Source organism: Balaenoptera ricei, chromosome 3 (genome assembly GCF_028023285.1).
Source record: "Balaenoptera ricei isolate mBalRic1 chromosome 3, mBalRic1.hap2, whole genome shotgun sequence".
Taxonomy (NCBI): Eukaryota; Metazoa; Chordata; class Mammalia; order Artiodactyla; family Balaenopteridae; genus Balaenoptera; species Balaenoptera ricei.
The window spans coordinates 164,049,604-164,058,594 of record NC_082641.1 but is presented as its reverse complement, the minus strand read 5'-3'; positions in this window follow the sequence as shown (position 1 = coordinate 164,058,594).

Below are 8,991 nucleotides of genomic sequence, written 5' to 3'. Positions count from 1 at the left end.
ATGACTAATAAGAACCTGCAGTATAAAAAAAAAAAATAGTGGGGGAAGCTGTGTATGTGGGTAAGGTAGGAGTTATATGGGAGTTCTCTGTACCTTCCGCTCAGTTTTGCTGTGAACCTAACACTGATCTAAACAAATAAAGTCTACTAAAAATGTTGGTAAAACTGGTTTGGGAGAGAAGATAAAACATCCAATTTAAAACATACTAAGTTTGAGATACCTAAAAGGGACACTTGCTGAGAGGATGAAAGAGATACTGTTAACTCTGTCAAATAACACTATGTTTGGTGTGTTAAATATTGTCATACTATTATTTGGTAGAAAATTTCCTATAAAAATATTATGGATACTAAAAAGTTATTTTGGTCAAAAAAAATCACCTAATTATTTAATAAATAAATTGGTTGTTAATGGCGCATTTTACAGTATAAGTCCTGGTGACCAGGTATATACTAACTTGTCTTCTTTTCTGTATTAAAAAAGCTAACAAGCACATTATTGTACTATAGTTTTGCAAGATGTTGCCACTGGGGAAATGGTAAAGTATACACAGGACCCCTGTGTGTTATTTCTGACAACTGCATGTGAATCATCAGTAATGATCTCAAAATACAGTTTAATGAAAAAAAAACCAAACAATTAACCAAAGAACAAGGGGATGGGTGATAGGTAATAAGATAAGGAAATCCTTTCTCTTTCTCTGTGAAAGAATTTGACCTTGGAATAGCATTTTAGCTCTGTTCCCCGGTAACCACCCAAGAAAGTATGTCAACTGTGTTTCTGAACAATCTTATTTATGGTTCTGATTGCCTTGGTAACATGCTCAAAAGATTCATCAGCTGCATAATGAGGCAACATTGCTTAAGATAAAAATGACTCCTGATTGGTAAAGTGTATTTACACTGGGCAAGTCCCTTGCAGGAACCTTGGAAACTAAGTTATTCTCATAGGCTGTTACAAGATACATTAGGTCTGATAGGGCTTAGGGCTTCAAAGCCATCATGAGTCTTGCTTCCTTGTACCTGAGCTATCATCTGAAACATCCGAGGAGACAGCTGCTGAATAGTTGTATGCACCTCTGAAAAGACCACTCCCACTGAAGGGAAATATCTGACAAAGACCAGCTGGCACACTGCATTCCTTGTATCTATTCAAAACATAAATGAAACAATAAAATGGTGTGAAGCCAGCTGAAATTATGGCTGCTGGGCCAGAAGATACTTCTGGACACTTGGAGGATGTGGAGGATAATGGCCCAAAAGTTACACCTATCTAACCTTAGCTATATATTCTTGGATAGAAGGTATAAGATCTAAATTTTTCTGTATGTTAAGATGCATGGGTACGTTTATTAATCATAATTTTTTACCTTTCCCTCTTGGGACAGAAAATGCTCACTTCAACTTAAAGACTATTCTCAGATTTGTCCTTCTGCGTGGGCCATTGTTACCTGGTGTGTGGAGGCCTTGAGAAGACACAGAATCACATGCCTTATGAGCATAGTGCTTTAGACACAGGAGGAAATCTGTAAGGGGTATCTTGAAATCTTTACAAAATATATTCTATGGTAGCAAGAGATTAATATGCCACAATTTGCTGCTACTTGATGTTTGCTAAACAAGTTATTGCTACTTGATTTTTGTTAATGAAGGGGACTCTTAAGATTCTTGTGAATATTTCTTCTTTAAAATATTGTTCTGCCACCCATAAGATTATTAGAGGTGATTTAAGACTAGAATTGTTTGCTGATATTTGCACCACTAAGTCACATTTCTTGGGTTGATGTATTGCTGAGCCAAGAAATGAAAGAAAGTATTAATGTAATGTCATCAATAATATGAATGAGAATAGAATAAGTGTGGATTACTTGTTAGAACTGGATCAATTGCAAATGTTTCAAAATATGTGCTCCTTAAACCTAGCCAATGATTTTAGTCCTATAGGACAAGATTAGATTTGGGTTTCAATGTTATTAATTGGTATAGGTACAATGATATGCAGTACTGATTACACATACAGGTTGTTATGTACTAGACAATTCATTAATTAAACCTCTTTTAGGAAAAATTTTAAAGATGATGTAAGGATTGGAACCATGGGGATGACGTGCACTGTGACCCCTGAAGCCTACTGGTGGTAGAGCAAGCAGTGTGCTTCTAACTGGGGTCATCTGAAGACACAAAGCTGGGCCACAGCTCTGGTACACAGCTGAGCAATGATGAACATAGCATATAGCGAGAATGTAGAGTCTGTGCTCAGGATAAAAATTCTTTTTTAAAAAATTTATTTATTTTATTTTATTTATTTTTGGCTGTGCTAGGTCTTCGTTGCTGTGTGCGGGCTTTCTCTAGTTGCGGCGAGTGGGGGCTACTCTTCGTGGCAGTGTGCTTGCTTCTCATTGCGGTGGTTTCTCTTGTTGTGGAGCACGGGCTCTAGGCACGTGGGCTTCAGTAGTTGTGGCTTGTGGGCTCTAGAGTGCAGGCTCAGTAGTTGTGGCGCACAGGCTTCGTTGCTCCGTGGCCTGTGGGATCTTCCCGGACCAGGGCTGGAATCCGTGTCCCTTGCACTGGCAGGCGGATTCTTAACCACTGTGCCACCAGGGAAGCCCAGGATAAAAGTTCTTAACAGCATGAAATAACTGAATTGAGTTTGATATCAGTTTTGATATGAATTTTATCAATCTGAGTTTGATAAAATTCAGCCAGGCCTTTCAGAGGCATTCCCTACCTACAGAACCATTGTTTGACACAACTAAATTCACCAAGGAATGTTTAAGAGCAGCTAAATTAAGTTACTGTGACCAAAACGCTAAGGGACACTTTACAGCATCTAGAGGTTTAGTAAAATTTAATTTATGGTTGGGAGAATAAGAAAAATAGCTCTGATGGAGGACATCCCACATCACTGCAATTCCTGACTCCCTTCAGATCTGCTTGTATCCTTTGGTACCAAGTAAATCATATTTCACAGAGACCTTGAAAACTGTGATAGTGACTTGAAAGAGACTTGAGCTGATACTTCACAAAAGAACGTATACAAATGGCCCATGAGCACCTGAAAAGGGGCTCAAAATCATTATTCTTCAGGGAAATACAAATTGAAAGTACAATGAGATGCCATTATACACTCAGTAAAAGGCTAAAATGAAAGAGATGACAGTACCAAGTGTTAGTGAACATGTGGGAACTCTCCTACATTGCTCCTGGGAGTGTAAAATGATATAACCACTTTGGAAAGCTATTTAATAGTTTGTTATAAAGTTAAACATCACCTACTGTTATGGACTGAATGTTTGTGTTCCTGCCAAAATGCATATGTTGAAGTCTTAACCCCCCAGTGGATGGTATTTGAAAATGAGGCCTTTGGGAAGTAATCAGGGCTAGATGAGGTCATGAGGATGGGGGCCTCATGATGGGATTAGGGCCCTTATAAGAAGAGACACTAGGGAGCTTGCTCTCTCTCTCTCTCTTTCCTGCACTCACAAAGAGATCATGTGAGCACACAGCAAGATGGCAGCTGCCTGCAAGCCAAGAGAAGAGGCCTCAGAATAAACCCTACCTTGCCGGTGCCTTAATCTTAGACTTCTCAGATCATAACTTCCCAGGACATTTTAGCCTCAAGAACAGTGAGAAATAAATTTCTGTTGTATAAACCACCCAGTCTGTGTATTTTGTTATGGCAGCCCAAGCAGAGTAATACATCTACCCCACAACCAGTTGTTCTAGTCTTAGGTATTTATCCAAGAGAAATAAATCGATGCCCACCAAAAGATTTGTGCACCAATGTTCATGGCAGCTTTATTCATAATAACTTAGAAACAATCCTAAGGTCCATCAACAGGTGAATGCATAAACACTGTTGTACATTTGTGCAATGAAATACTACACAGTGGGACTTCCCTGGTGGTCTAGTGGTTAAGAATCCACCTTCCAATGCAGGAGACGTGGGTTTGATCCCTGGTTGGAGAACTAAGATTCCACATTCAGCAGGGCAACTAAGCCTGTGCAGTGCAACTACTGAGCCTGCACGCCACAACTACGAGAGCCTGCGCACAGCAACTAGAGAGAAGCCCACATACCGCAATAAAGAACCCACGTGCCACAACTAAGACCTGACACAGCAAAAAATAAAATAAAATAAATAAATATTTTTAAAAGAATGTAAATTCTATTGATATTGGGTATTTTTAAAAAAAGAAAGAAATACTACACAGTAATGAAAAGAGGTATCGATACACAGACCATAATAAATTAATCTCATAAATAACATGTTGAGGGAGAGAAGTGAGACACAAAAAAGTACATACTATAAGATTCCATTTATATGAAGTTTTAGAACTGGCAAAACTAATTTAAAGCAAAAGATATCAGAACAGTGGTTGCTTCTGGGTGGGTGGTTTTGAGTGGGAAGTAGTTTGAGGGAACTTTCTGGGATAATGAGAATGTTCCATGTTTTATTTGGGGTCAAACAAATTTATCAAAATTGACGAAAATGCACACTTAAAAATCTGCATTTAAAAAAGAGAATAAATAGAAAGACAAGAAGCATCATTAACATGACTGTTTCAAGTTGCTGTTTTGGCCAGTTTGTGATATTGTGATTTATAATAAGAAATATATATATGATCTTCAACCAGTTTCTGGCACAGAGCTCTCAAAACCCTTGGAATTTCCTAAGTGGTAAGAGTGATAAAGGTGTCTTTTGATATTCATAACAAGCTCTTTTCAACCACACCAGACCTTATGTTAATGAAATAACTTTTGGAAAACACATAAGGATGGGGGCAGGTTGCCAGGGAACAAACCATGTTATTAGAGGGTTGAAGTAGCCCCATCCCTGCTCCCCAATATCAGGGGAGGGAAGAGGGGTTGGAGAGCTGGAGATTGAGTTCAATCATCAATGACCAATGATTTAATCAATCATGCCTATGTAATGAAGCCTCTATAAAATCTCAAAATGACTGGGGTTCAGAGCGTCCAGGTTGGTGAATTTGTGGGGGTGTTGGGAGAGAGGTGCTCAGAGACAGCAAGAAAACTCTGCATCCTTTCCCCATACCTTGTCCTGTGCATCTCTTCCATTGGGCTGTTTCTGTATTATATCCTTTTATAGTAAACTGGTGATTTTGTAAGCAAAATGTTTTCCTGAATTCTGTGAGCTGCTCTAGAAAGTTAATCAAACTTGAGGAGGGGGGTGCATAAACCTCTGATTTATAACCAGTAGGTCAGAGTCACAGGTAACAACCTGAACTTGAGATTGGTGTCTGAAGTGGGGGTGGGATTTGGGGTGGTGGACAGTCTTGTGGGACTGAAACCTTAACTTGTGGCATCTGATATCATCTCCAGGTAAACTGTGTCACAATTGAGTTAACAGCTTGGTGGTGTTAGAAAAAATACAGGTTGGACATTTAATGCACCCTCCTGTGGATGAATATGGAGCAGAGCTGAAGACAAAGTTGACATCAGTGAGTAAGCCCATTAAGTTTCTCTGGTTGCCATCTATTTTGAAATATTTTTCACATCATCTCTTGCAGAACGGTGCTTGCTTTAAAAAAAAAAAGTGTGTGTGTGTGTGTGTGCCATTTTAATCATTCAATATTTTCTTTACCAGAGCCCTAATTGCATTGTTCTCACCATACACTCTTTCTCAAAAGCAGTACATTATTTGACAGTTTGTTGACTAGATGAGAAGGGACGGTTAAACTACCACGACTCTCAAATTGTTGAAGTATCTGGTCTCAGAGCCTGCTAAGGGCCTATATACCCCATTTCTAACAGAAATGTGACTAAAGACAGGGAAGCCCCATGTGTGGGGTCTTTCATTGATCAGAAAAGAAGTCTTCCTAGAAAAGATTCATTTCAGTAGTCCTAGACTGTGGTATTCCAGAGAGTTTGACACCATTGGGCACTGCACCATTTTAAGAGTCCTCTGGTGAGTGGGAAGAGGGTTATTTGAAGGGAATGAAAAGAGAAGAGAACCTTCCTTGCTCAGGAGAACACAAATGGAAATTGTGGCCTAGACATTCATTCCCTTACAACTATCAGTAACTATGCACTCCTGGGAAAGTCTTAATTATCCACAGGTATCTGCAAACTCTAGAAAAACTCATAAAGAGGTACATCAGCATGTACAGAATATTTACAGCAGCATTTTTTTCCAAGAAATTTTATTGTGGTAAAATACACCTAAAATTTACCATCTTAACCATTTTCAAGTGTACAGTTCAGTGGTATTAAATATATCCAGAGTGTTGTGCAACCATCACCACCATCCATCTCCAGAACTCTTCATCTTGTAAATCTAAAACTCTGTACCAATTAAACAATAACTCCCCACAGCACCTCCCCCCAGCCCCAGGCAACCACCATTCTGCTTTCTGTTTCCATGATTCTGACTATTCAAAGTACCTCATATAAGTAGAATAATAGAGTATTTGTCTTTCTGTGACTGGTTTATTATGGCAGCATGTTTTTTAAAGCTAGTATTACTCTTACTTGAAAATGAAAAACAAACAAACAAAGCTTGAGATAGTCTATCGTGAGCCATTTGATTAATGAGAGAGAAAGGGTTTTGTTTAAGTTTGTTTTCTGTTTCATGTTTCTTGTTCTGCTTCTCTTCTCTGGCCTTCTTGTGTGTTACTTCAATATTTTTTAGACTTCCACCTTGATTTATGTAGTCTTCCTCAGTATATCATTTTGTATAATTTTTTAGCGGTTGCTCTAGGTATACATACATAACTTAGACAGCAAAGTACAGAAACCTTAATTCCACTGAGGTCCCTCTGTCTCCCCACTTTTTAAAATATAATTGTCTTAAGTCTTTCCTCTGTATACATTGGGCACCAATCGTGCTATCATTTTTGCTTCAACCATCACTTATGTTTTAAGAAACTCATAGGTAGGAGAGTCTATTTTAGTTATCCCTATTTTTACCCATTCTGATGTTCTTTTTTTTTCTCTCTGCAGTTCCAAGCCTTCTTCTGTTATCATTTACTTTGTTTAGAATACTCCCTTTAGTTATTCTTTAAGGGTAGTTCTGCTAGCAATGAATATTCTTGGTTATCCTTTGTCTGAGAATGTCTTTATTTCCCTTTTACTCCTGAATTGTATTTTCACCAGATATAGAATTCATGGTTGACAGTTGCTTTACTTTCCACTTGAGAAAAACATGCTGCTCCCTTTGGCTTCTACAGTTCAGATGGTTAGGGGGCAGTTTCCCACTGGTGTTTGGTTACAGTAAGGTGGGTATTACCAAAAAAGTTCTCTGTGTTAGGCCACCTTTTTCCCAGTTTCAACTAAGGGAAATAGGCTTTTCTTAGAGTTGTTTTTTTTTTTTTTTTTCTTGTCTGGGTCTGTTGTTGGTTCTGGCTTGGAAGCTTCTGCAACACCCTAGCTGAGAGATATGGGAGGTGATAAGGAAAACAAGGGAATTTACCACATGTCCTTCCCTGGCTCTAAAGTTCTGTTTGCCTTCTTCCTTCCACATTTCAGAGTCTTCCTGTGCTTGTTTGCTGTGTTATGTCCATGGATTTTTAATTGTAAAAGGGATGACATGGGAGGAATGGGGCTACTCCGTTTTGGGTCAAACCCCAGGTACGGAGTTTTCCTCAACATTTTATCATGAAAATTTTCAAATACAAAGTAAAGTTGAAAGAATTTTACAGTGAACACCCATATACCATCACCTAGATTCTACCAATAACATATTACTAAATTTGTTTTATCACGGTTCCTAAAAGATAAAACTTGGAAACAACACAAATGTCCATTGACAGTATAATAGGTAAAGCTACCTGCAACAATAGGGATAAATCTGACAAAATGTTTGGAGAACAAAGCACACAAAAAATACGATTATATGACTCTATTTTATAAAGTTAAAAACAAGTAAAACTATTACGTAAGGATGTATGAGCAGGTAGTAAAACCATAAAGAAAAGCAACAAAAGGTCTATCTCAAAAGTCATGATAGTAGCTGATTAGTGATTAGGAAGAAGGTACTGAGTGTTAGTAGGGGGCTACCTCTCAAGTTGGGTAGATGTTTACAGGGGTGATCTCTTTATAATCATGTGCTACACTGGATTATATGTTCTAATTGGCTTTCTGTATGTATATTTCACATTTTTAAAAGTATGAGAAATATGATTCTATTTTTGTTTCATACACACAAATGTGTGTATGCACATACAACAGCATATATGAATAGCATATAAACATGTAATCAATGTTTCTGTTGGATTTATTTCTTTATTACATGTTTCTTCATTCCACATACTGTGTGTAAATTTTTTTAACAATGAATGCATTATTTTCATAGACAGGATAAACAACAAAGCACTTTTCTCTTTAAAAAATTGTGCATATACAGTATTTCAAAATGATACCAAAATTTTTAACATTTCAATAGGAAATGGCCAAAGTACCCATACAGGAAATTAATATATCTGAATGGTTCAATAAATACGATATTATATTTAATTTCAAATTAAATATAAAAATTTTGCTCTATTAAATAAAAAAGAGCATTTTTTTAATCGTTAAAAAGAAAAGCACCCAGAGTGGGCATGGGTGTCAGAAACTGCTTATGGAAATATAAATTTTAAAATCTTCCTGGAAGGCAACTAGGCAATGTACTTAGAATTCTACCAGTCCTTGATCCAGCAATTCAACTTCAGGGAATTTAAACTAAGAAAATAATTTTCAAAGATATAGCTACAAGGATATTAATGGAGCAAAAACTAGAAAAAATATAACTAACAGTAGGGGTAAAATATTATGTAAATACATTTAAATAAATAAGTTTAACAAAAAAATTTATTTAAATGCAATGGAATGTACTGAAGTCACTGAAAACACTACTGATGGGTAATATTTATTGGCAAGTTCAAACATTCAAGGCATATTCTTAAGTGGGGGAAAAAAACCCACACGTAATTGTAAACAACATAGGTTACAATTGCTATCTGCAATATTCCATTTTGTTAAAAACAGATTG